This window comes from Dermacentor andersoni, chromosome 3, assembly GCF_023375885.2.
Source record: "Dermacentor andersoni chromosome 3, qqDerAnde1_hic_scaffold, whole genome shotgun sequence".
In the NCBI taxonomy this organism is placed as follows: Eukaryota; Metazoa; Arthropoda; class Arachnida; order Ixodida; family Ixodidae; genus Dermacentor; species Dermacentor andersoni.
In genome coordinates this window covers 177,015,505-177,043,409 of record NC_092816.1, presented here as the reverse complement: position 1 = coordinate 177,043,409, position 27,905 = coordinate 177,015,505, and the positions used below count along the sequence as shown (strand labels likewise).

At 47.0% G+C, this 27,905-nt stretch overlaps 1 long non-coding RNA gene across 1 annotated transcript in view; it reads right to left on the bottom strand.

Moving 5' to 3' along the window:
* Nucleotides 1-1,219: 1,219 nt before the first annotated feature.
* Nucleotides 1,220-27,905, bottom strand: part of LOC129382859 (uncharacterized) — a 323,214-nt gene continuing 296,528 nt past the window's right edge. The window contains exons 2-4 of the long non-coding RNA XR_011893164.1: nt 27,058-27,215; nt 13,728-13,801; nt 1,220-1,309 (exon numbers count right to left, since the gene is read on the bottom strand). This is a non-coding gene — a long non-coding RNA (uncharacterized lncRNA). The remainder of the gene's footprint in view (nt 1,310-13,727; nt 13,802-27,057; nt 27,216-27,905) is intronic.

The window sequence follows — 27,905 nt, the reverse complement described above, 5'->3', positions numbered from 1 at the left end:
ATGACTTCCTTCTTTCTCATATTTCTATTCCTCTTTTCTCGTCCCGCAGTATAATGTAGTGAACAACACGTTCTTCTGTTTAACATCTCTGTCTTTCTCCGTCACTTTTTCCTCTTCCCCTCCACACTCTCTGCTTCAGTCCACTCATATCTACCTCACCAAAAAGTTGCAAGACGTTAGTACAATATATTGCATACTTGGATCCTGCAAACAATGATATGCAGACTAGTTTCGCGAGCAAATTGTCGTCAGAAAAAATAAAGACATACTTTACTATAGCACTATTTTACCCTATGCTTTTGTACGCGAAAGACTGCTGCGCTTTAATGCGCGTTGTATTTGGCTGTGTAGAGGACAACGCATCCTGATGGTATAAATCTTGACGAATTTGAATTTCGAGGCAACTGTAGGAAACAGTTGTCCAAAGGCAAAACGTTTGTGCATGTTCTCAATTATCACATCCTAAACGTCTACTAAACGGAGTCTTCAAAGCCGAATGCTGGCTGTCGGTACCACAGTCATGCGGCTTGGGCTCTGCTCATACCCTGTGACATGCTGAAGAAATCGAAAGTAGTGCGTTCTCTCTCCGTGCAGGGGCCGAACTACAAAACGTGGTTGGGAAAAACAAGGCATATACCCGCAATTCGTCTTGATGAGATATGACCTCTTCTCGATAAGCTGAGTTGGGCGGAGTCAGACTGAGTCACTCGCATTTAAGGGTATAGCGATAACGCGGCCTAGAACGCCCACTCTTCACCAATGGCCAGTCGATCAGGATGTCAAAGAAAAAATGAAATAAAAAATAGATAAAGATAGAAAACCAAGCGCGTTGGCGTCAATGTTCTACGACTCATTACGTATCTTAGGCAATGGTTGACCGTCTATAACATAACATTTGCGCATAACATATTATTCTCGTGCATGCGAGAATAAGACAAAGCTTCTTCCCAGGTGCCGTTTGAGGTCTGTCTGACTGGCTGTTGCCGCTAAGGGGTCGTACTATCTTTGGCTGAGCACGAGTCGACGGAAAATCCCGACAAACTAGAGGGTAACAGCTTCGCTGTAAAACGCATTTGTACTTCGATTGATGCAGTAAACTCCTTTGAATCAATGAACTAGTCAATGAACATCCTGTATTTCTTTCTTGTCTGCCGTAGCACGCCATCTGCGAGAACTTTGTCTATACTTGCTCATCTGCAGAATAACGAAATATACTTGCCTTCTTTAATATAGCTGTGCCGGATCACCTTGCATGAGCCACATTCATGATATGATATTGTCAGATTTATGCTGGAACCAGGGTCTGAAACTGAATCAAAGAATGGCGCATTGACAACGCATTCAGGATGAAATAAAAGACTGGGTCAGTTGGTGTTGCATCATGACGTTATAGCAGCGCGAACTAAAACATACGCACAAAGAAAGAGAAACACGCGGACTAGCACTATCCTTGTTTGTTCCCGTATGCCTCTTTGTTTGTGCATACGTTTTAGTTCGCGCTGCTATAACCTCACAAATACGGTAAGCTAAGTGTATGTCGCTAAGGAATAACTCTACCGTAGAGTCATGTAGAACCTCAGCTATATTCGAGAGTTGCCCACGAAGAGATAGCGGACCTGCGGCAATATATATACGCATTTTGCCCTGTATCAACATCACCATAAAGCAAACTTTCTTCCTGCATCATTTATCGAGACTTGCCCACGCAGAGAGTGCGCACGAGCGACAATATATACACGCATTTTGCCGTGTGTGAACATCACCATAAAGCGAGCTTTCTTCCTGCATTACTTAAACTGCCATTTTACGAGGACAACAATGCGGAACTCTAAGCTTGGTTTTCGGTGTGCCTATGTCTTTTCTAATACCCCGACGATGGTCGTCGTCGAGTCATCGTCATTTTAGAGCGCAGCTCCTAGGCGCCCTTTCCTGCGGCGAGCGTCAGCGTCGTCCGACGGCGTCAGCGTAACCGGCCGAAAGAGCGCCGCGAAAAATGAAAACGAACGCTGAGCGCAGCGGGAGATGAAAGGCGACAGCGCAGGAGGTGGGTGCAGCCCGACCATGAGGCGGAAAGTGGAGACGGAGCGGAGTGGAGAAGGCCTGCGCATGCGCTTAGTTGGTGGTGGCCTAGACATCCGAAGTCGCGTGGGCGATCTCATCTGCGCTTCCGAGAGAGAGAGAGAGGGGGGGCGTGCAGGGTGCCGTGAGGTGAGGAGGGCTACGCTTGTCCGCGGCGTCAGCTGCTGAGGCCAGTCCGCTGTACGAGCGTGTGGGATATGGATCACTGCTTCTGCAAGGGGCGATGGCGAGCGGCTATGAGTAAGGCTCTATGTGACGAAGCTTCCTTGGGTTTTGTTGCCGCTGACATGGATGGCACGGCTTCCCTGTGACGAAGGGCCGCTCTCCGTTGGCGGAACGAAAGCGTGAGAAGAAAAGCGTAGTGCCGCTCAGGACGGGCTGTGCGGCGACAATGGCTACGAGATGGCGCCAGTGAAGCACACGTCGTCCGTATGGAAACACAATGTTGCAAGAGCGGAAGTCTGTCTGCGGTAGCTGCTGTGAATCGAACCCACGCGTCTCTCACGCGCTGACTCTGACAATCTCCAAATTAGCGAAATAGACGGGAAACAGTTTTGGAACGCACCGCACAAGACAGATTGTCCGCACCATCCAATATATTGCGAAAGAAAAACAGGTATAGAGCTGTGCTGAAATTTCGTATTAGAGAGTATCGTAACCGCCGGTGAATCCACCAATACCAGAGCTACTGGTATTCGATGTCATGCCCCTCTGAACTTGGGAGTTAGACCACTGCTTTGGGAGACGGCGCACGTCTCGCAGTACTGCTGGAAGCAGTAATCCGATACATCGACAAATTAAGAATAATTCACTAATTAACTTTCTCGCTAATTATATTATGACCCATATTGCAATTTACAAATTCTAGCAGTGGACTTCGCAAGGCGGATCCACATGGAACGAATTCTGAGGAAGACACCAGTTTGGAAATATAAATTCCCGAACTTTGCGCAGAAATGCATAAATTCCCACAAAGTTAGACGTTATATCTCGAAACTGGTATCACCTTGAAAATTCGTTCCAAGTTGATCCGCCTTTCGAACTGCATGGCTTTCTTCTTCTAACTTGCAATATGGGCCATAATGTAATTAGTTAAAAACTGAATTAGTGAATTTTTATTAACTAGTCTATTTTGTATCTCAACTTTTTCTGCAAGTATCCTCCGCCGCTTCGAGTAGACCATCTGATAAAGTAGAATTGGGATATCTGCCACAGGCAACATTTAAACGTTTTTGAGTGTTCGCTGAAATACTGTATATATATATATATATATATATATATATATATTGTAGTGGGTAATATGCATGTGGCACTGTAGTTGTAGTGGGTAATATGCATGTGGCACTGTGCGGACTGCCACCGCTGCGGCGCGAGACACGAGCTCGGGTTGTTGATGCGAAGCGCTAGGACTCGTGATCTAGAGCTACCTGCGATCCCTCGAACGAGCTGCAATAAACCCCATTTCATTTGGTGAAGGTGCGGGGTAACCTTGAAAACTGGAACTCCGAAGCCGGACGCTACCGACTGCTGCGACCATGCCTGACGAAACCACCCAGGAAGATGCACCACAGCCTCCGACGGTCATCGTTTCCGGTGCATTGCGCCAGCGTGATCCTGCCATCTTTAGCGGTACCGATGATCATGACGTGGAGGATTGGTTGTCATCTTACGAAAGGGTGAGCCAGCATAACAAGTGGGACGACGTCACCAAGTTGCACAACGTGCTGTTTTACTTGACCGGCGTCGCGAACCTCTGGTTCCGAAACCACGAGCACGATTTCACAACGTGGAGCAGATTCAAGACAAGTTTCACAGAAGAGTTCGGGCGCCCCGCTGTGCGCAAGCTTCGCGCAGAACAACGCTTACGGGGGCGCGCGCAACATCACGGTGAAACGTTCACAAGTTACATCGAAGATGTCATTGACCTGTGTAAGCGCGTGAATCCGTCAATGGCGGAACAGGACAAGATAAAACACATTATGAAAGGCATTGATGAGGACGCATTTCAAATGTTGTTAGCGAAGGATCCGCGTACCGTGGCCGAAGTTATCAATTTGTGCCAAAGTTTTGACGAGCTACGGAAACAACGCATCTTAGCTCGGCGCCCAGGACCTACGGAAGATTCGTTAGCAGCATTGGTTATTGGCGACAACCACACAACTTTGCTGACGCAAATAAAAGAATTTGTGCGCGAGGAGGTCGCGCGACAGCTCTCGATTTTGCCGACCACGGAGAAGCCTTCTCACTTCTCAATATTTGGCTCCAGCGATCCGACAGGTAATTCAAGAGCAAGGGACCGAAGCTCTTCCACCTCCGTGTCAGCCGGCTCCCGTGGCCGCGCCTCTGACGTATGCTGAAGCCGCTGCACGGGCGCCTCGTCTGCCGGGATTCTCTCCTTCGCCTTCAGCGCCTCTCCAGCCGGTGTTCTCTCATCTGCCTTCGCCTCGCCAGCAGGTGGCTCCCTTTTTCAGCGCACAGCAGCAAGGCACAAATCCCTGGCGCACTCCTGACAACCGCCCAATATGCTATGCCGGCGGTACACCGGGACATGTAGCGCGCTTCTGCCGCCGGCGCTTGCCGGCCTTCTTGGGCGCCGGGCGACCACCCAGCTCCGGCTTCAGACCATACCGTATGCCTCAGCGACCACCACCGGAAGTCTACGCTGCTGATGAAATACCAGCACCGCAGTCACAGCTCTACAATACTCGTCGCTCGCCTTCCCCTCGTCGGCGCTCACTCTCACCCATGCGTCGTAGGCCCAGTGCCAGTACTACTGAGGCGGAAAACTGATTTCCGCAGTTCCTGAGGCAAGAACTGCGTCATCGTCGGAACATCAAAGTCCTCGTTTTTCCCCCGCTAACGTTATTGAAGTGTCTGTTGATGGCATCAAATGTCTTGCGCTCGTCGATACAGGTGCTGCTGTATCCGTGATTAGTGAGAAACTTTGCCGTGAATTACGGAATGTGACCATGATGCCTTCGGTACTATTGCTGAGAACAGCCAGTGCACAACAAGTTCAGCCAGTCGCTATGTGCACTGCCAGGGTGCTGATTCGAGACATTTTGTATTCGATTGATTTCTTTGTGCTAACTTGTTGCTCCCACGATGTGATTCTCGGTTGGGATTTTCTGTCGTGCCATCACGCCGTCATTGACTGTGCACGTGCTGAGGTTCAGTTCTCCGTTCTGTGCGATTTGCCATCTCACGACTTTCAAGTTCAGGATGTTACCAGGATCTGTGTAGCTTCAGATACTGACCTTCCACCACACACCGCGGTATTTGTCCCTCTTTCATGCGCATCGCTTGCCGAAGCGACGGTCATGTTTTCACCCGCTGCCGTCTTCATTCGCCGCCAGCTTATATTGTTGCCTTTCGCCCTCCTCACGGTTCACAACGGGGCTGCAGAAATACTGATTGCTAACCCAAATTCGTACACTTTGGCTTTGCACTGTGGCGAGACTATTGGTACCATCCAGACTGTGGACGCTGACGTTATTGTGCATTTCCCTGTTCCCGACGACGTGGATACTGCCAACGTAACAGCACTGGCACCCCATGTGCCATCTAACCGAGTACTACCGGATGTTTTTTGTCGCTCTATTGCCGATGACCTCGAGCCGACACAACGTGAGCGGCTTATTGCTCTTTTAAATGATTTTCACGCCTCTTTTGACTGCAACCAAGCATCATTAGGCCGCACAAGTACGGTCTCTCACCACATTGATACGGGACATCACGCACCATTACGCTAGCGTCCGTACCGCGTGTCATCCACCGAGCGTCGTGTCATCGCCGAGCAAGTTGAAGACATGCTTGAACGTGGTGTTATCAAGCCATCCTGCAGCCCTTGGTCGTCTCCTGTAGTACTCATTAAGAAAAAAGATGGCTCGATTCGTTTCTGTGTGGACTATCGTCGCCTCAACAAGATTACACGAAAAGATGTCTATCCTCTACCGCGCATAGATGACGCCCTGGATTGTCTTAATGGTGCTGAATTCTTTTCTTCTTTGGACTTGCGATCGGGCTATTGGCAAGTGCCAGTGGATGAATCCGACCGCTCGAAGACAGCTTTTATTACGCCTGATGGCCTGTATGAGTTTACAGTAATGCCATTCGGCCTCTGCAATGCACCCGCGACATTCGAAAGGATAATGGACAATATTCTACGAGGTCTCAAATGGAAGACGTGCTTGTGTTATTTAGACGACGTGGTAGTTTTCTCCCCTGATTTCACCACTCACCTCTCTCGTCTACGCGAAGTCCTTACTTGCCTTACCACCGCCGGCCTTCAACTTAACTTGAAAAAGTGCCGCTTCGGAGCCCGCCAGCTGACCATACTTGGCCATGTTGTGTCGAAAGAAGACGTCCTTCCCGACCCTGACAAACTTCGTGCTGTCGCAGAATTTCCGCGGCCGACTACAGTGAAAGAGCTCCGAAGTTTTGTCGGTCTTTGCTCTTATTTTCGACGCTTTGTGCGCAATTTTGCCTGCATCATCGCTCCCCTGACGAAGCTCCTGGCTGACCCTGGTGACCTTCGCGACTGGACTCCGGCATGTGACCAAGCCTTCGCCACTTTGCGTCGTCGGCTTACCTCACCGCCTGTTCTACGACCCGAGTGCACCGACTGAAGTTCATACCGACGCCAGCGGCGTTGGTCTTGGAGCCGTCCTTGCACAACGGAAGCCTGGCTTTCCAGAATATGTGGTTGCATATGCGAGTCGTGCTCTCACGAAGGCAGAATCCAATTATTCTGTCACGGAAAAAGAATGTTTGGCTATAGTTTGGGCCTTAAACAAATTTCGCCCTTACTTGTATGGCCGTCTGTTCGACGTTGTGACAGACCACTACGCGCTCTGCTGGCTTGCGTCACGGAAAGACCCGTCGGGGCGTCTTGTGCGTTGGGCTCTTCGGCTCCAAGAATTTGACATTCGCGTCATTTATCGATCCGGGCGCCAACATTCTGATGCAGATGCGCTCTCCCGTTCGCCCATGCGTTCCGACGAAACGCCACCTTCATCCATAGAGTGCCCGGTTGCTACGCTTGCTGTTACTGACATGCCGTCTGAACAGAGAAAAGATCCGTGGATTGTGTCTCTCATTGACATTCTTAGCAGTTCTTCAACGTCTACATGCCCTCGAGCCCTTCGTCGCCAAGCCACCCACTTCGTGCTACGGGACGCCATCTTGTACCGCCGAAACTATCAGCCAGACGGTCGCAAATGGCTGCTAGTCATCCCTCGCCATTTGCGTTCCGACGTATGCACGTATTTCCATGCAGACCCACAACAAGCTCATGCTGGCGTCCTGAAAACCTACGAGCGGCTCCGCCAGCGGTACTACTGGCGCGGCATGTATTCTTATGTCCGCAAATACATTCGGTCATGTGCAGCCTGTCAGCGACGCAAGACATCTTCTCATACGACAGGCCCTCTGCAACCTTTACCGTGTCCTGCACGTCCTTTTGATCGGGTTGGCATCGACCTTTATGGGCCTCTTCCATGCAGTGCTAACGGAAATCGTTGGATAATTGTCGCAGTAGACCACCTGACAAGATATGCTGAAACTGTTGCACTTACTTCGGCTGCTGCTCGCGACGTCGCCGCATTCATCTTACGGCATTTCGTCTTACGGCACGGCGCACCGCGAGAACTGCTCAGTGACCGAGGCCGTGTCTTCTTGTCCGAAGTTATTAATGAGCTACTCGCCGCGTGCCGCACTATTCACCGCACCACTACGGCGTATCACCCACAAACTAACGGTCTAACGGAACGATTCAACCGCACTCTTGGGGACATGCTCACCATGTATGTTGCGTCTGATCATTCCAATTGGGACGATGTCCTCCCTTTTGTGACGTACGCATACAATACCGCCGTTCAGGCTACTACAGGCTTCTCACCATTTTTCCTTCTTTATGGGCGCGAACCATCCACTACCCTCGACACCGTACTACCATATCAACCGGATGCCTCTGAATTCACCCCTCTTTCCGAAGTTGCTCGCCATGCTGAAGAGTGCCGCCAACTGGCTCGCTCATTCACGTCGGATACCCAAGGAATCCACAAAGATCGCATCGACAACGATCAGCCCACGTAGTCCTTCGCCGTGGACTCACGTCTGGCTTCGGCTGCCCTTCCAAGCTCTAGGCCTTAGCCCAAAGCTTGCTCTGAAATATCAAGGTCCGTACCGGATCGTCGCGTGTACTTCGCCTGTGAATTATGTGGTCGAACTGGTGACGCCATCTTCGGACAAACGCCGCCGTGGCCGCGAGACCGTTCACGTCAGCCGCCTGAAGCCGTACCACGACCCCCTTATCGTATCATCACCTTAGGTCGCCAGGATGGCTCCTCTTCGCCGCGGGGGAAGTTGTAGTGGGTAATATGCATGTGGCACTGTAGTTGTAGTGGGTAATATGCATGTGGCACTGTGCGGACTGCCACCGCTGCGGCGCGAGACATGAGCTTGGGTTGTTGATGCGAAGCGCTAGGACTCGTGATCTAGAGCTACCTGCGATCCCTCGAACGAGCTGCAATAATCCCCATTTCAATATATATATATATATATATATATATATATATATATATATATATATATCATTTCTACAATTGTTATACACGTTTGATAAAACTTTACGCTACTTTCACATTGATTACACTGTCACGTGGTGTTGACGTTGAAGAACACAGTAGGAATACTGTGAACGACAAAACTAACTTTTACTGGGCGAACCTGTGCCCACAAAACAGGCTACACTTTTAGCACAACGATAGCGGCGAACATGGTTGGCGATCGTCGAAAATCTGATCAGCGGGTCAAGCGCGTCGGCTTTTATACAACAGTCGTCGAATGTTGCAGACTAATCGTTGCCACCCGCGTGCCTTTCACAAAGTTCTACACCATTCGCGGCAGGCGATGAAATCAGATAACATAAGGTTCGGCGACAACAGACAGCGAATAGAAGCATCGATAACTTTCCAGAAACTTCGGATACATGCAGGCGCGTCCCGCGCTGTGCGATAACACTTGCTAGGCGGCGAAACGTGGTCGCCCGATAAAGATAAGTACACGCGTCAATACATATTCACCGTATGCACACATGCCAACATTATGAAAAACGCGCTTTCGCGGAATGCGCTGGTGAAAGCAGAAACCCGGGAAAAACGGTCAGTCTACTTGGCGTGGTAACACACGTGCATAGGCTCGGCCCATGTAGCGTTGGCTGTGCTGCTCCAGAAAGTTGTCGCCATGTATAGGCCTTTACAGGAAAGGTTTAGAAGCAGTGAAATTACAGAGCCAGAGGCTGTCATTTGTGCACGCATTTCGAAGAATACAAAAGGCGATAGTGTAGCTGATGAGCATGGACAGCTCAACAGCTACAGACAACAGAATGCTGCTATCACAGTTATTGGGTTTACGGTTACCGAGGTTTCACGAAAATTTGCTGAATCTTTTTTGTCCATGTGGGCATACACCAGTTTCAAAAATATCTTAGCGTCTAGCCGCCGTAATGGCTTAGCAGCTGTGGCGTTACGCGTCTAAGCACGAGGTCGCGGAATAAAACACCGGCCGTGGTGGCTGCATTTCGACGGCGGTGAAATGCGAAAATGCCCGTGTGCCGCGCCTTGTGCGCATTTTAAGATTAGGAAGTGGTCAACATTATTCCGGAAGTCCTCCACTACGGCTTGCCTCATAATTGGATGGTTATTTTGGCACGTAATACTACAGAGTGAAATTTTTAAAACCTACTTTATTTCTCATGGTGCATTCACAAGATGCAAGAGATTTAAAAAAGGGAAAAAAGCAGGGAGGTTAACCACAAGAGGAAATCTGGTTTGTTAGCCTACGCTATGAAGGAAAATAGGAAAGTACAGAGAGAAAGTGAGAACAGATGCACAGTCACAGCCGGTCACTACAACCGCATACTAGCACTACACAATAGCACTTGTAGCACTATAGACATCAATTCACGAGACAGCCTCTTGCGCCGTTCTGTTGGCTTTAAAAACTGCAACAGAGTGCTCATCGCCCTTTTCTAGGGTGGCTTGTAAGATCGGCATTCTAAAATGATTTCCTCTGTTCGCGGTCTTTGATCAAAGCGCTATCGTGATTGCGAGCGATCGTCTCTGTAATTCGATTGAGAAGTCTGATCGGTCGGTCAGACGTTTACGTGCCAAATGCCCTCAAGTAGCGTACGATTTATTTTAATGCGAAAGCATTATATGCCCCATTACACGAAAATACGGCGTTGAAGTCTGCGGAGTGACCGAATGATGCTACCAAAAATGGCAGACGGCAAAGAGTAAAACCACATAAAAAATTCTCGTATTGACGTCAAAATTCTCGGTGACGTTCTTCTAAACAAAGTAAATTGATGCCTTTGAAAAGAATGTTAGGTAAATTACGTTCTGGGTGGCAATCGAACACGTTTCCCCAACGCCTGGCCGGCTCCAGGGTTATCGTTGACTGTTTGTGTGCTTATTGCGACGTAGCCATCTGGCCGACTAACCGTGTGGCCTAGGGCGTGCGTCATTGGGCACGTGACCGCACAGCCCATGGGTTGGAAGTGGCCCCTCGTCACGAGTGTAAAAAAATTAGTGTGTAAAACAACATAGCATTAAACTCCAACTGAATGCTGCTGAGCAGCCCTTCGAGTTATGAACTCCTCCCGGGAAAGCGAGCGCGTTGAAACGCTTGGCGCGTTTTCAGTTGGCCTTGCAGAGGCGCAGTTGCAACGCAGGCGAGAGCTTGCCCAGACAAGGAACACGCAAAAAAAGCAAGCCTTTCACCAAAGCGACTATAATGTTGTTGCATTCCAACACGATAACACAACACAATAAATTGTAAGTTGCTTGAGAGAAAACCTTCGCTTTTAAAATATTTAGAACTACCCGTAAATTTAAGAAGTTATAAGTTATGAACGTTTGCCTAAAAGAAACGCACGGAGAAGAAATTCGACAATGCCTTCCTAACCAACAGAAGTGAAAACACATTTAAACCAATTAGGGCTCAACGAAACAAGGTTAATAACCTTTGGCGCTGTATAAGAAGGCGTTATTTACTTAATCTGTTGATGTAGATGTAATGAAGCAAAACAGACCTTGCAGGGGAAAGACTGTATCAACTTCTAAATCATATAAAAATTATGGGGTTTTACGTGCCAAAACCACTTTCTGATTATGAGGCACGCCGTAGTGGAGGACTCCGGAAATTTCGACCACCTGTGGTTCTTTAACGTGTGACTAAATCTAAGTACACGGGTGTTCTCGCATTTCGCCCCCATCGAAACGCAGCCGCCGTGGCCGGGATTCGATCCCGCGACGTCGTGCTCAGCAGCCCAACGCCATAGCCACTGAGCAACCACGGCGGGTCGTTGTAAATCATAAAGATAATGGGAAAGCTGATTTCTCAAACCATCTCAGGTGGCTGTACGATTTCCGGAGACGACTTTGGTAATACGTTTAACCAATATATGACGTCTCTGTCAAGCACCAGAAGTCATAACACACAGTGCCTGCAGTACTTTAGCCCACCCACAAAAAAATGAAATTGTCCTTAAATCACTTAAGAAGAGCAACTGCTGTAATAACGATGGCTTGCAAATGCTACAAGTCAGATATGTCTTGGAAATAATAGCCCCCATATTACAACGTTTCTAATCTTGTTTATTTTTTGTTTGGAAATGTCCCGGAGAAGTTAGAGGGCTAAATTAATTGTTTTATGTAAGGGTGGAACGCAATAAGGAGCTTTCAAACTACAGGCAAATATTAATATTGCCAGCCCTTTCAAGGGGTTTGGAGAAGCTAACACAAAGAAAAAAAGATTTCTTTTCTTCAAAAACACCATATATAACAGAGGCACTGTTTGGATACTGGAAAGGTTTTCTGTGGAAGACGCTCCTTTATTAGAAAGAACAAACTGTATTAGAGTTTTTCGAGCTTGAAGTGTGTACACTAGACATATTCGTGGGCTATGCGAAGTTTTTTTATAGCAATAATGACTCTACATTAATAAAAAGGTTGAGCTGGTTTACGGCTGTGCTTCTGGATCTGTTAAATTCTTACCTTAAACATTGCGAACAGCAAGTATATATTCAGCCTCATGCTTCAAAAAGAAGGAACTTAGGGCCGATGTTGCACAAGGGAGGAGTTCGAAGCCACTTCTTCATGTATAGAAACGAAGTAGTCAACATTGATAATTCCGCACGATTTATAATATACGCTTATTGAACTACACAGTTTTTCACCTACCGTGATGAATGTGACGCAATAAACGATGTCAACTGCGCATTGCGGACGCTATTATCATGGAGTATTGACAATTCTCTGGAAGTAACCGCTGTTGAAACAAAAGCTTTGTCGTTCAGATCTAAAGACCGTAAAAAAAGAATGCTCAGGAAGGACTCTATTATGAAAATTCACCTCTTGAAATAGTTCCTTGCGTTGCAAGTCTTGGAGCTTTCGTTGAGGAACACATGTCATGGATTAAGCATGCGGAACTGATATTCAATACAATTTACATGTGTCTCGTATACTTAACAAATCGAAATTTTACTTGCCAAAAGATAATATGCTTCTTATTTACGGCAGCTTGCTTGTGTCACATTTAAAGTACTGCAAATTAGTGTGAGGCACGACTACTGCAGCCAATATTGGTAGCGTCAATACAATAAAAATAAGAAGGCAGTTCGTGCCACCATAAAATTCCCACACAAGAGTGTCACTGAACCGCTTTTTCACCAATTAAAATTAGTTCCGTTATCAAAGTTATGCAAAACCACACTAACTACATGACACGAGCTAGCTATTTCCAAGAATAGCATCTTCGCATCCAGCATTCCTTGTTTGAAGGAAAAACAAAAACAACGGGCCACACACCTTATTCAGAATTGGGACCTTCCGTGAACATGAATCATTGAAACTAACATTTAAACTGCGTTCCTTACCCTGCGCAATTTTGCTTGTAACGTGATTGCAGTACATCATATATATATGTATATATATATATATATATATATATATATATATATATATATATATTGCTGCAGTGGTATGCGTGTTGCCAGAACCTATCCAGCGATCGCATTTCGTTCTTATGATTGTCCGCTACGTTTCGTTTAAACTAGAAGTGCTATTTTCTTCTGCATTCCTATTTTGGTTGGAACGGCATTTGCATTACATCTTATCTCTGCGTTAATAAATCACCATGAACGTCATCATCAGACCATTTCTACGTCCAGTGCGGGCGAAGGCCTCTCCCAGCGATATCCAATTACCTCTGTCTTGCGGTAGCTGATTTCAATTTGGGCTTCAAAATTGTCTAATTTCATCAGCCCGCATAATTTTCTGCCATCGTTGACTGCGCTTTCATTTCTATCACAGCCATCCTGTAGCTCAAATGGTGCACCGGCTATCTACCCTACGCATTACAAGCCTGCTCAGCTAAATTTTTTTCTTTTAATATCAACTGAAAGATTGGCTATCCTCGTTTTCCCTTTGATCGACACTGCTCTTTTTCGGTCTGTCAACGTTGCACTCAACGTTGCAACGTTGCAATCAACGTTGCGTTAACGTTGCAATCTGCGGATGGCGATGTTGGCATAAGGTGACTGGTTTCATTAAAAATTGTAGCGAGAAGAAAGGTTTGCTTACTGTCGACGGGCTGCACGTTGATAACGTTCTTTGCTGTGTACCCAGGCGAAGACATGAGCTTCATTTTTGCGTTTCTGGAACATCAGAAAAATGCCACGGCTGTGGGAGGCATTCCGAACTGTTTGTCGCGGAAAGGAATGTTCCTGAACACGTTTTTCATAGAAATTACAACACATATATCCCCCTCTTCCCATTTTTGCATACAAAGTAGTAAGCGCTGGCACTTTCATGCTCATTCCGCCAAGTGAGGTCTCTTAAAATTGTGCGAGCACCACCAATTTTCCGGATCAGGCAAAGTAAAGAGGATATTTGAAGGTAAGGTTTTTCAAGTTGTAACAGAGACATATACATGCAAATGCTAAGAAGATGATACAGCTCTAAAGTTTTCATTCTCTTGCGTAACTTATAGCATTCGTTTTGCGAGAAACGTCACTTACGGAAGAAGTTGTAATTAGGCGACTTTTCCAAGAGTTACCAAAGCATAATTCCATGCGATAGCAGTGAAGAGCAATTTGGTACATGTCATCGCTTGGTTTATTTAGGGCTAATCCTGGTGAGATTTATTATTCCGGCCTGAACAAAATACTGAAGTGAGGTGTCCGATTGGACTACTTGGTGATCCACTGTAAAATGAAGGCACCAGTGGTGTATTTTGACAACATTAAAGAAAGATTTCACATTTTTATCGTGTCGATCGCGAGTTGTCAATCGTATGTAGCGATGCTACTGTCGTTAAAAAGGTTGTGTATCGTCTTTGTCGTGGAGACAGAAAGTGTTCGCGAGTGTCATCAAAAAAAGTTGGCCACGGATTGGAAACGTCAGTCGTCGCCATTATCTCAGACACGCCACGCGTGCATTGTTCTCCTTCCCAAATATAATAATTGCCCATACACAGTTTTCTAACATGCTTCGTAAACTTTTTAGGGACGCCGAAGATTAAGGCTGCCCCAGTCGTGCGTCCATAACGCACAAGCGATCTTCGGCGTTTTTGATAGGCTTTGGCAATGTTGATATTGATACACGAAAGGGGCAGGCGCACAGATGCAAACAGGTGTGTATTTAAAGGAGTTATAAATGGCGCCCAAGCAGCCACAGTCTTCGTCCTTCCTTCCTCGTGACACCAGAATTTTTCTCTTCCCCACAACATTAACCTCCCGGCTGCATAGCTCCGTCCCGGTGCAGGTTATGGATCATCAATTTAAGGGGCTACATGGTGCAAGAGTCTAGCAACATGAACAGCATCGCTGCTTATGTCGGGAGGCATAGAAGGCTCGCCTGCCGGTGCAATCTTGCAATCTTGCTTAAGATATTATACGGACCGCAGTAACGCAATAGGACTTTTTCGGACAATCCGACACGACGCGAAGTTGCCCAGAGGAGCACAAGATCACCAGACGAAAAGTGGGCTCCTCGGTGCCGAAGGTCGTAACGACACTTTTGGGAACCTTGCGAGGCAGTAAGGCAATCACTAGTGATTTGTCGGCACTGGGTGGCCAGGGCAATATCATCACGGGCGTAAGTGGTTGGGGTCTGTAATTAGTAGGGAAGTAACGTGCCGATAGGTAATGCAGGGTTGCGCCTAAGCGAAATGGAGAACGGTGAAAATCGGGCTTTGTCATGACGAGACAAATTAGAAGCAAAGGTGATGTATGGCAGAACGACACCCTGGTCACAGTGATCGTCGGAAACGTACGTGGCAAGCATTTCAGTTAGCGTGCGGTTAAGACGTTTGGGGAAGCCACTTGTTTGAGGGTAGTACGCGGTAGCGATGATGAATGTGGTGTTTTTTGGCGGAAGAGCCAAATGTGGGCAAAGAGCGCCAGGTCGGTGTTAATGGGTTTGCAATGGAGCTATGAAACCCCAAGGGTAGGTTTTATGTGGCTGTAAAGGGGCCCAAAGACAGTCCCTGTAAAGTGCATAAAACCTATATGAAATAAAATTTACTTTATGTGTGGTGTTTTATGGCGCAAGGGCCAGGTATGGCCCAGGAACGCCATGACATGTGGTGATGTTAACGGTGCATTGTGAATAGCGTGGACAATGAATTCCTCATGGTAGATGCGACGTGGCTGTAAAAGGGCCTAACACCTGTCGCTGTAAAGGGTGTAAAATATATAGGTGCTAAAATAATGACACTGACTAAGTAGCGCAAGGGCCGGGAGGCATGTGCTATACAAAACTACTATCGCAGCGGCGTCCTCTGGAAAGAGGATGTACTAAGAATTTATGGGGATCAAAACATGCAAGTCGCCATTATTCAACAATCCTATATCTGATTTAGTGTCAAAGGAAGGTTCTGCATCTAGAAACATTGCAGGATGGAGAGAGGTGTGCGGGAGAAATACAAGACGAAAATGTCTGTTTCTCTCAGCTTCGCCTTCCCGACACTCCAGGAGGACGTGGAGGATGGCCAGCCTCTCACCACATCTACCATAGGTTGGAGGCTCATTTATAGTCAGCAAATAATTATGGGTGCCATTGGTGTGTCCTATCCTGAGTCGACAGAACAGGACATCAATTCGTCGTGTTCTCGTTTTCGGGGCCATAAATGTAACTGTGGCTTAAACAAGCGAAGCGTATTTTTTGTTTCCACGAACCACAAACGTTGCCAGTGGCTTCGCAGTTTCTTTTGTAAGAAAGGCTTCAGATCTGTGACAGGGACAGCAGCCGTGGGAATAATAGCTAGGGATGTGAGTGATGTGGCCATTTCATCAACTAGTACATTACCCTCGATGATGATGATGTATGGGGTTTTATGGCACAAGGGCCAGATATGATCAAAGAGCGCCATGCATATGGTGATCGGTTTTCAATGAATTGTTCGTGAAGTGAAGAAATTAACTTCGAATGGTGGATGTGGCATGGCTGTAAATAGGCCTAAAATCAGCCGCTCTGAATTGCGTAAAATAAAGAAGTACTAAAACAATGACGATGACCAGAGATGTGAACTATGGAACTGTCATGTTACACGCGGATGATGAAACAAAACATGCAGTGAACGCAGCACTGATGTCTCACCAGGGCCCTTGAATGCAAGGGCCTGGAGACACGTGCTATGCTAATGTAACAAACGCAGCAGCAGCCTCTGCTAAGAAGCCGTACTACGTAACACTTGGTCGGATAATGTGCAATGTTTGAATGTCATTTAAATAATTTAAAACTGATGTGGTGTTGAATAACGGGTTCGAGCCGAGAAATTGTGCTGGATGTAATGGGATATGGTGTTGATACGCCAAGGGAAAGTGCTTTTTTCTCTCGCATTCTGTTTCGCTACATTCCACGAGGACGTGGACGTGGAGGACGTGGACGTGGAGGACGTGGACGTGGAATGCCCTCGATGCCTTTATGGCCAGATACCCAACATATTACTACATGTCTATGTGATAGATAAGTATTGATAGGCTGATGGATATTGTTTTTTTGGCGCAAGGGCCAGAAATGGCCAAAGAGCGCCATGGCACTTGGTGATGAATGGCAATGAGAAAGTTCAAAAGTACGTTGTGAAGGATTAGATACTAAAACGTGCTAAATTATAGCAGCACTAGTGCCTCTGCAGAGCCCTTCAGCGCAAGGGCTGCGAGGCATGTGTTCTGTAACTGGCTGCATTGCAGCTACAGCCTCTAAGCAGAGACTGTGCTACAAATAGCCTGGCCATATAATTTCTATTGTTTTCGTTTTTTCTAAGAATTTGAGTACTGCTTTAAAATTAACTGGAGGGTCATTGCCTAAAAAGAAGACTTAAAAAGAAGAAAAGTGAAACTGTTCAAGCAGTCGCCCTCGCACGTCGCAGTGAGAGTCACTTCATAGGTTGCTGTGTACATTTAAATCTCCTAGAACCAAATAGGGTTGGTGTAATTGATCTATAAAAGTTTGTAATTCATGTTTATGGAGCTGATAATGCGGGAGTATGCACAGAGAGCAGATGGTAATAAGTTTGTTTAAAAGTACGACTAGAACAGGCACTGCCTCTAGGGGCGTTTGTAGTTGTAGATGTTGACATGCTATACCTTTGTCAAGTATAATGGCTACACCACCAGATGATGCGATGGCATCATCACGATCTTGACGAAAAATAACCTGATGACGAAGCAAGTGTGCTTGGATTTCAGGTGGGTTTCCTGTACACACAGCATTTTTGGAGTGAGTTCGTAGAGAAGTCCTTGAACATCATCAAGGTTTCTGAGGACACATCCGACATTCCACTGCATAATTTGCGCGTTCGTAATGAATTTAATTTGGTGCTGTGCGTACGAAAAAGAATGCGTTTTAGAACCAAAATTACAGGGCCGCAAATGGCTCTCTAGGCTGTCTTTCCTAAAGCGGTCGGAAGAATTTCTCCGCTCCTTAGGTGCTTGCTGCACCACCTTGCTTGAGTGCCCACAGCCTCTTGCGAAGCGTTGGACACTCGCTCTAACGAGCGATGTGTACGTCGTGTTGTCTTCGCTTTGAGGTTTGAAGGATGTGGCCTCACCAGCCCGCGGGGTGATGGATCCTCCTTAGCCTCTGAGCTGCGATGACTGCTTCCAGTGCTAGTAGAGGTCTCTGGTGTGGCCGATTTCGATGAGGGCAGGGCAGCCTCAGCTACTCCCACCGAGGGGGCGGGTGGTTCGCTTCAGTACGCTGCGCGTGCCTGGGGTGACCGCCGGGGTGACCCCCTGCTGCACCACTTCGGCAAACGAAGTTTTCATTGCAAATGAAGACGTTGTCGTGCTTCCCGGAAACTGATATTCTGTGTGACTTTGATAGTAATGATCTCCTTTTCTTTCTTCCAGGCTTCGCAAGATCTGGAATATGCAGGGTGGCTGCCATCGCAGTTCGCGCAATGGGCCTCAGCAGTACATTCGTCAGCAGAGTGATCTTTTGTAGCACATTTCGAACAAGTTAGTCGTCCTCGGCAGCTTTGAAAGGCATGACCAAACCTCTGACACTTGTAGCAGCGTCGAGAATATGGAATGTAAGGTCTTACACGCAGTTTGAGGCAGACTGTTTCTATTGCATCCGGGAGTGTGCTAGAGCCAAAAGTAAGTATTTGGTGTTTGGTTGGTAGTTCCGGTAATAAAATGGCGCTGGCGGATCTGATAAACAACTTCTACTGAATCCCAGTTTTTTCTTTTCAGATGTACGTTTCTATTTTATTTGAAATACCGCAAATAGCAGATATTTAAGGTGCATGGTGCTCCAGCAACACTGGCCGCACCCGCCATTTGTAGTAGCGAGGCGTCTTTATGTCGACAGCCTCAGCTATTGTGGCCATGTGGCTATGCGGCTTTTATACTGCTGCGGTCGCCTTCATTTGCAAGCAGTGCAAGAAAAGTGAAGTTCACCGTTCGGCCAAAAATCACCAAAATGATGCTCACGGCGGCCTTTTGGGCCATTCGGCATTTGTGCCGACGGCGTTTTGAAGACGCGTAGTCGCGCATTAAGGATGAATTTCAATTTACCCTGCGAACTTGGAGAAGTCATAATGCTTTTGCGTTGTAACGGTACTTAAGTCATGGTCATATTTTTTTCCCCGGAAGTGTGCGCTTCGGTCCTTCGCCTTTTCACCAGTGAAATTCCGCATAACGACGCGAATATATTTCGCATCACAGTAAAATGAACCACGTTTGTGGCTTCCGCATGAAAACAGGTCATATGTGCCTGATGAAATTCAAGCACTAGCACTATAGTTGTTCGTCGAAAGCAATAATAAAACTCCCTGCACGCATCTGATGATCATTAGGTGGTTTCTCATTTCACGTTGAAATCTCGATTGGACTGTGTCCACTAGAATAGTCGACATGGTCGGGCACTATGATGACCGAGAACATTATTATTCTGCTCAACAAATAGCACGTCAGCACTCAGTATTTATTGCTTGTTTGCTCCCTTCGCTGCAGCATTACTTAGGGCCCGTAGCGTCGCATTTTCTCTCGCCAGCTTTTTCTCTCGGGTAATTCTTAAATCTCAGAGAAATTTCGTACTACCAAGATCAGTGAGCTGAGAATTTCGCTCTTTTACACTGTCTTTGGTGAAACTTCCAGCGCAACAACGTGAGCGTCACTAAAAACGCGCGCCCAGCAGCCCTAGCGAAACATCAAGTAACCAAATCCCTATAGCAAAGTACAGAAAGCCAACGAACATGTGATTCAACAGCACAACAGCTAGTCAAATAGCGAAAGATTGTTAAAAAAAACGTGCAAGGACGTACTGTTTCTCCGCCGCTGGCGCGCTCCTGTGAATATGGGCTGATAGCAGCTGCGCTCCGACATCGCAATAACTGTTCCAGTCTTTTTCCTTTTTTTTCGTGCTTGGAAAAATAACCAATGAACTTTGATCAGCTGTCGTTACTACGCATAAGTGAATGGAAAATAAGTATATAAATAAATAAATAAATACATAAATGACAAGGGAAATATTCCTTCCGTGCACCTACTATGTGCCAAGCGTTAGGAATCGCTCTCTCTCACTTGCACTCATAGCAACGTGCCAAAGCGCATTGTGTTTTGACATCCTCGAACATCATAACATTTTCTCACAAGTGTTCTTACTTTCATTTTGTCTTAAAGTAAAAATTTGCTTAAAATGTGTGCTGTAACATGCCGAAGACAAAGTTTCGACTTGCAAAACATTCTCTTACAGCCGCTCAGGTGGAAAGTTTTGAAGCCTTTTTTTTATTATGAAAAAAAAAAAAAATACTGGCGCTGTAGAAAGGCAGGAGCTTAAAAAAACAAACAGAAATTTCCTTTCATACGCTAAAACCGAATGTTTGGTAGAGATGATAGTGTTAACGTAGAGCGCAAATTTAAACGAAGCTGTTTCTCACGAAATAAAATTGCAGAAACTATATTTGGGGAGCTGTCGTCACCGCCACAGTAAATAGGGAGGCACAAGGGAAGAAATGTGATGACGATGATGTTTGAGGTTTAATGGCGCAAGGGCCAGGTATGGCCAAAGAGCGCCATGCTAGTGGTAATGAATATGTCGTGGTCTGATGGGCTCTGTGAATTTCATGTGACGTGGCTATAGAGGGGCCTAAAAGAGTGTGTAAATTGCATAAAAATTACCCGTAATAAAATTATGGCAATGATTAATGACGTGTACTATGATCACTAAAATGCATTAAGAAATAATGATGCATTATGTAAAATTTGTGATTGTCTAGATGTATAATATTGTCTGGAGCACTACTGCCTCACCAGGGCCCTTGAAACGCAAGGGCCTAGAGGCATGTGCTATACAGAGAATCTATCCTAGCGTTATCCTACGGAAAGAGGACGCGCTACGATACGAATGGGCTTATAACATGTAGTACAACATCTTTTAAGAAAGCGAGGACTGCTGTGGTCTTAAAAAGCGGTTCTTCACCAAGAAACATAGCCGGATGCAGGGGAATACAATGGCGGTATGCAAACGAGAAATGTTTCCTCCTGTCTCTTTCGGCTTCCCGGCACTCCAGCAAGACATGGAGGACGGTCAGCCGATCGCCACATCTGCCGCAGGTTGGAGGCTCATTACCGGACAAGAGAAAGTTGTGAGTGCCAAATGTGTGTCCTATTCTCAGTCTAGTGAATAGGACATCTGTTTTTCGTATTTTCGTAGTTGGGTGCCAGGGACCTAGCTTCGGCTTAATTAGGTGAAGCTTATTACTTGTTTCTGTATCCCACAAGCGTTGCCAGTGGCTTCGGAGTTTGTGTCTTAGAAAAGGCTTCATGTCTGTGGCAGGGACAGCAGCAGAACGAATACCTTGCGATGCTACTGATTTGGCGATCTCGTCGGCAAGCACATTTCCCTCGATTCCTCTATGGCCAGGAACCCAGCATATTACTACATGCCTATGTGATAAGTAGATGTTACATAAGAGTGAGTAGAGTTCATTGAAGACAGGATTAGTATGCTTTTGAGAAGAAATGAGTGCTTTTACAAGGCTTAACGAGTCTGTGAATATGATGGCTTTGTCCAGTTTCAGTTTCTTTATATGTTTTACTGCACACAGTACTGCGTAGACTTCTGCAGTGAAGATACTTGTTATGGGGTTCAACACGTCAGATTCAGTAAAAGAGGGCCCAACAGCAGCGTAGTATACGCCAGCATGTGATTTTGATGCGTCTGTGTAAAACTCGGAGCAGGAGTACTTCAATTGAAGCTCCCGGAAATGCATGATAATTTCAAGCTCAGGAGCGTGCTTTGTGACCTTTAGAAACGATACGTCACATTCTATCACCTGCCACTGCCAGGGCGGTATTAGCTTAACAGCAGGCATTAGGCGATGTTCGAGAAATGGGACGTCCATTTCTTGGCCAAGTTCTCTTACACGTATTGAGAAAGGTAATCTCAAAGAGGGTCTATTACGAAAAAGTGTTTCACACGACAATTCGTTAACGGTTGTGAAACACGGATGTTCCTTATTAGAGCGCACTTTCAGGAAGTAGTTAAAGCTGATGTATGTTCTCCGAAAATGGAGTGACCACTCATCGGACTCGACATACAGACTTTCAACAGGGCTTGTTCTAAATGCGCCAGTGGCCAGGCGGATTCCCAGATGGTGAACGGGGTCTAACATTTTTAGTGCACTCGGGGCGGCAGGGTGATATACTACGGCACCATAGTCTATTCGTGATCGAACTAGGCTCCTGTAAAGATTCAGCAGGCATTTCCTGTCGCTACCCCATGTTGTGTGGGATAGGATTTTAAGTAGGTTCATTGTTTTTAGACATTTTGTTTTTAGACCTTTTAGGTGTGGAATGAAGGTAAGCTTGGAGTCAAGTATAACACCTAGAAATTTGTGCTCTTTGTTAAAAGGAATTTGTTGTCCGCCCAGCTCTAGAAAAGGATCTGGGACTAGGCCTCTCTTTCTTGTGAAGAGAACGCAGGAACTTTTCTGGGGGTTGATTTTAAATCCATTTTGGTCTGCCCACATGGACACCTTGTTTAGGGCCTGCTGTACCTGTCTCTCGCAGACTGTGAGGTTGCAGGATTTGAAGCCTATTTGTAATCGTCTACATAGACGGAATAAAAAATAGCTGGTGGTAATGATGCCCGAAGCGTGTTCATCTTTACGACAAAGAGCGTGCAGCTGAGTACGCCACCCTGGGGTACCCCAGTTTCCTGTATGAATGTACGCGACAGTGCAGGACCTATTTTCACCCGAAATGTACGGTTCGCTAGGTAGCTCTCTATGATAGTTAACATATTACCGCGGATGCCCAGCGCTGAAAGGTCGCGCATGATACCGTACCGCCAGGTTGTGTCGTACGCTTTCTCCATATCCAGAAATACAGATAAGAAAGATTGTTTGTGTACGAAGGCATCGCGAATGCTCGCTTCGATGCGCACGAGATGGTCGGTTGTAGATCGCCCTTCCCTAAAACCGCATTGAAATGGGTCAAGCATTTTACTAGACTCTAGGAGATGTATCAGACGGCGATTGATCATTTTTTCGAAAAGCTTACAGAGGCAGCTTGTAAGCGCTATGGGACGGTAGCTAGTGAGCAATGAAGTGTCTTTACCATGCTTCAAAACAGGGATCACAATAGCCTCCTTCCACTTCGATGGGAGATAACCGGCCGCCCAGATAGCATTGAGAAGTGTAAGTAGCGTGATTTTTGTGTCGGAGTGCAGGTGTTTAAGCATATCATACAAGATTCTATCGGGGCCCGGTGCAGAGCTCCGACATAATGACAAGGAGGCTTTAAGTTCAGCAATGGTAAATGGGCGATTATAAGGATCGTTTGGCGTGCATTTCCGATTCAGAGGCTTGAGTTCTTCTGTTTCTTTATATTTAAGGAAGTTCTCTGAATAGTGAGTGGAGCTAGACACGCGCTCGAAGTGTTCACCCAGAGCATCAGCCTGGTCTTGCAGGGTATTGCCTTGTGTGTTTACCAAAGGGAGGGAGTATGTTTGTCGCCCTCTTATGCTATTTACCCTGTTCCAGACTTTGGCCTCATCTGTATACGTGTTTATACCCGATAAAAACTTCCGCCAACTGTCTCTTCTGGCCTGTCGGCGGGTCCGCCTGCCTTGTGATTTTACTTTTTTAAAATTGATGAGACTCTCCGCAGTGGGGGAGGCGCGTAGCAACCCCCACGCTTTGTATTGTTTCTTTCGAGCGATCCTACAATCGTCGTTCCACCACGGGACACGCCGTTTACATGCCATGCCATCGAACGCATTTTCCTTTGAAGCAGCCCACCCCTCATGTAAAACCCCTCTCCAGGGGCATTTGAGGAATAAATAAATAAACTTGTGATATGCATTTATATGCGGCATCTATTATGAAGGCTGTGAAAAACTCCACTGCAGCATCAATTTCTAACGAAGACATGTCAGCCCATGAGATACTAGTAAGAAATCGAAATTTCTCCCAATCAGCTGTCTCAATCTTCCACCTAGGAGCGTGTGGTGGATATTCGTTTTCTTTAGGTGATCTTAGCAGTATAGGGAAGTGGTCGCTACCGTAAGGGTTGTCGGTAACTTCCCATTCAAGTTCAGGCAGTACAGACGGGGAGACTATACTAAGATCTATTGACGAAAAGGATCGGTTTGCAAGAGAGTAATATGTGGGTTCTTTCTTATTGAGAAGGCACGCTCCAGAAGAAAAAAGGAACTGTTCAACAAGGCGACCTCGCGCATCTATACGAGTCGCCCCACAAGGAGCTGTGCGCATTGAAATCGCCAAGAACTGCATAAGGTTCTGGCAATTGATCGGTCAAGGAGTGAAATTCATGTTTGTTCAGTTGGTAATGCGGGGGTATGTAAAGGGAGCAAATGGTGATGAGTTTGTTTAGCAGAACAACTCGCACCGCCACTGCTTCAAGGGGCGTTCGAAGCTGTAAAGGTTGACATGCTATGCTTTTATGAGTGAGAATCGCAACACCGCCCGATGATGCGACGGCATCATCGCGATCTTTGCGAAACGTAACATACGTACGGAGGGAGGCGATGCCTTAGGTTACAGGGCTCTTTCGAGGCCCTGTAACGGGGGTTCTGCCCTTTCTGGAGCGTTCGAGGGAGCCTCGCCGCTCCTTAGGCGCTTGGTGCGCCTTGAGAATAGGTGTAGTGTCCATTGCCTCTTGTGAGGCGCCGGACACGTGCTCTTGCGAGCGAGATGTTTCCCGAGAGAGTCCCGCCTTGGAGGGCAAGACCCCTGCGCCCACCAGCCCGGAGGTCGATGGGGCTCCCTGAGGGATTTGGCTGCGCCGGCTGTTGCCAGCGCTGGAAGGGGCCGGGGAGCTTGAGGCAGCCTCGGCTGCGCCCACCTTCGGGGTCGATGGCCCCGTCTGCTGTGTTGGCGTAGCAGCGTCAGCTGCAGCCGCCGGGGGGGCGGATGGCGTCACTGCCGCCTCACTGGGTGTGGGTCGGACAGCCGCCGGAGACCGTTGTGGCGCTGCCCCCTGACGCGCCACATCGGCAAAGGTGTGCTTTGGCAGGAAGGATACCCGCCTGCGTGCTTCTTTGAAACTTATGTTTTCTTTTACTTTGATTGTTACAATCTCTTTCTCTTTTTTCCAAGATGGGCACGACCGCGAGTACGCGGCGTGCTCCCCATCACAGTTCACACAGTGGAGAGTGTTTTCACACGATTCAGCGGAGTGCTCATGAGCACTGCATTTTGCACAGGTTAGGCGGCCGCGGCAGTTCGATGAGCTGTGGCCAAATCGCTGGCATTTAAAACATCTCAGAGGGTTTGGGACATATGGTCTGACCCGGAGCTTCACATATCCTGTCTCAATACTCTCAGGGAGTACACTTGAACCAAAGGTGAGAATTAGATGTTTTGTTTTGATCTCTTTTCCATCGCGCCTTAGCAGAATTCTCTTAACATTGATTACGTTTTCATGGCTCCAGCCTTCTAATAGTTCAGCGTCCGTAAGTTCCATCAGGTCATCATCCGAAACTACACCACGGGTGGTGTTCATCGTGCGGTGCGGGGTAACTGTGACTGGGACATCTCCAAATGATAGAAGGTTAGGCAGTTTCTCGTGTTGTTTTTTGTCGCGGAGCTCCAAAAGGAGATCACCGCTAGCCATCTTTGATGCTTTATATCCTGGTCCAAATGCCTGAGTTAAAGTTTTTGAGGCAAGAAAAGGTGAGATTGTTCGAGCTTGTTTTCCTTGTTTTTCAGAATGGATTACATGGAATCGCGGGAAAGTTTCTTTTTGGCGTCCAAAAAATTCAAAGATTTCTTCGGTGCGCCCCCTTTTCAGCGAGCGTTCAGATAGTGGAGGGAAAGAACTAGCGATAAGTGGGAGTCTATTTTTCGGCAGTAGCGCCAGCCACCCACCATGGAGCCCAACAAGGGGACGCTGCAGGGCCTGTAAAACAGGGCCTACAAGCGCCAGCTCTACGCTACCGCTATAACCAAATATGATATAACCAAGTTTGGCTACTCACACAAGGTTAACCCTTGCTGCCAGGAAGGTCGGAAGTAATAAAGAAATGAGAAGAAGACAGGAAAGTTGGAAAGTAAGGAGAAGACGAAGGTTGTAGGGAGAGAAAGACAGGAAAAGGCAACTACCGATTTCCCCCGGGTGGGTCAGTCCGGGGGTGCCGTCTATGCGAAGCAGAGGCCAAAGGGGTGTGTTGCCTCCGCCGGGGGGCCTTAAAGGTCCAAACACCCGGCATCAGCTCAACCCCCAGGATCCCCCTTTCCCCAGACACGGCTAAGCCGCGCACGGCTACACGCGGGAGGGTCCAACCCTCGTGTGCTCGGGTACGTGGTGTCGCGACACACCAAACGCCTGCTTGCGCAGACGCCCCTGCGGGGGAAGAAATGTGAGCCTAGGCACTACTTATATGTAACAGCGGCCGGCAAGCGACGTCGACTATGTTGGCTGATGTTCCACATGTGCTATGGTGCTCGTCTACTCCTTTCGTGGCGTCCATGATTGATAATGTAGTCTTAGCCTGTTTCCGGCAATGGCACTGATCCATTGCTTCTGTCATAGCAGTAAAAGCATTCGTAGGACAGCACTTAACCAAGGCGAAAGCCACGGACATGCATGTAGGTATGTTTTCATTTTAACCCTTTCCCCAGCACAGGGTAGCCAACAGGTACTTACACTGGCTAACTTCCTTGTCTTTCCTTCTTTTTTGTCTCTCTTTCTCTCGCTCAAGCGAGATGTTTTGCTCATTCTTTCCGTAGGTAAGATTGTGGATGGCCTGTTCGCAAGCGCAAATTCATCGCGTTTCTAATATTGAATATATTCCATTCTGTATTCAAATTATCGGCGAAGAAATCATATCTGGAATTCATACACTTTCACAGGTGTAGGCAAATTATAATGCCGTAAATAAACATGAAATAACTTTAGAAGGCGCCGCTAAAACTACATAATGAGCTGTGACTTACAACATTCCGTCGGGCGAGTACTCAAATGTCGCCATCGTCGGATCATCCACAACCTCTCCAGCCTCCGTGCCCTTAAGGCACTTGCTCTTGCCTCCGAGGAGGGGGTCTTCCTCAAAGTTTCTGTACATCTGGTACCACGACTGCTGCACTGGGAAACACTGAAACACATACAAACAACTCTGAAGAACAAAGTACGGCTTTAAAACGTTGCTTAACACTGCTACAGACAATAGAAAATGTGCCTAATCGTATTGATTGTCAGTTATCCTTTTTGCTTCATAAGAAGGTAACAAAAACATCTGGGTGTTTGATAAGTTTCACTAATCTTTGCTCTGCTCTGCTTGAATGAATGAATGAATGTGTGTGGTTTAGTGGCGCAAGGGCCAGATATGGCCAAGGAGCGCCAAGACAGTGTTAGTGATTTCGCGGTGGAATGATGAGTTCTGTCACGAAGATGTGACTTGGCTGTAAAGTGGCCTAAAAATAGTCGCTGTAAAGTGCGTAAAATAGACGTGCTATAAAATTATGGCGATGACTAATGACGAATACTATGAACATTAAAATCCATCGTAGAAGAATGATGCAAAATATAAAATATATAAAATGGTAAAATTACTTGGAGCACTGCTGCCTCGCCAGAGCCCTTGAAACACAAGGGCCTAGAGGCATGTGCTATACCAAAAAGCTATCACAGCGGCAACCTCTGAAGAGAGGACCCGCTACGAACATGTCGGGCTAAAAACATGCAGTACAACATCTTTCAGGAAACGTAGGACTGCGTTGGTGTCAGAGTGGTTCTGGACCAATGATGATGTGTGGTGTTTTATGGCGCAAGGGCCAGGTTTGGC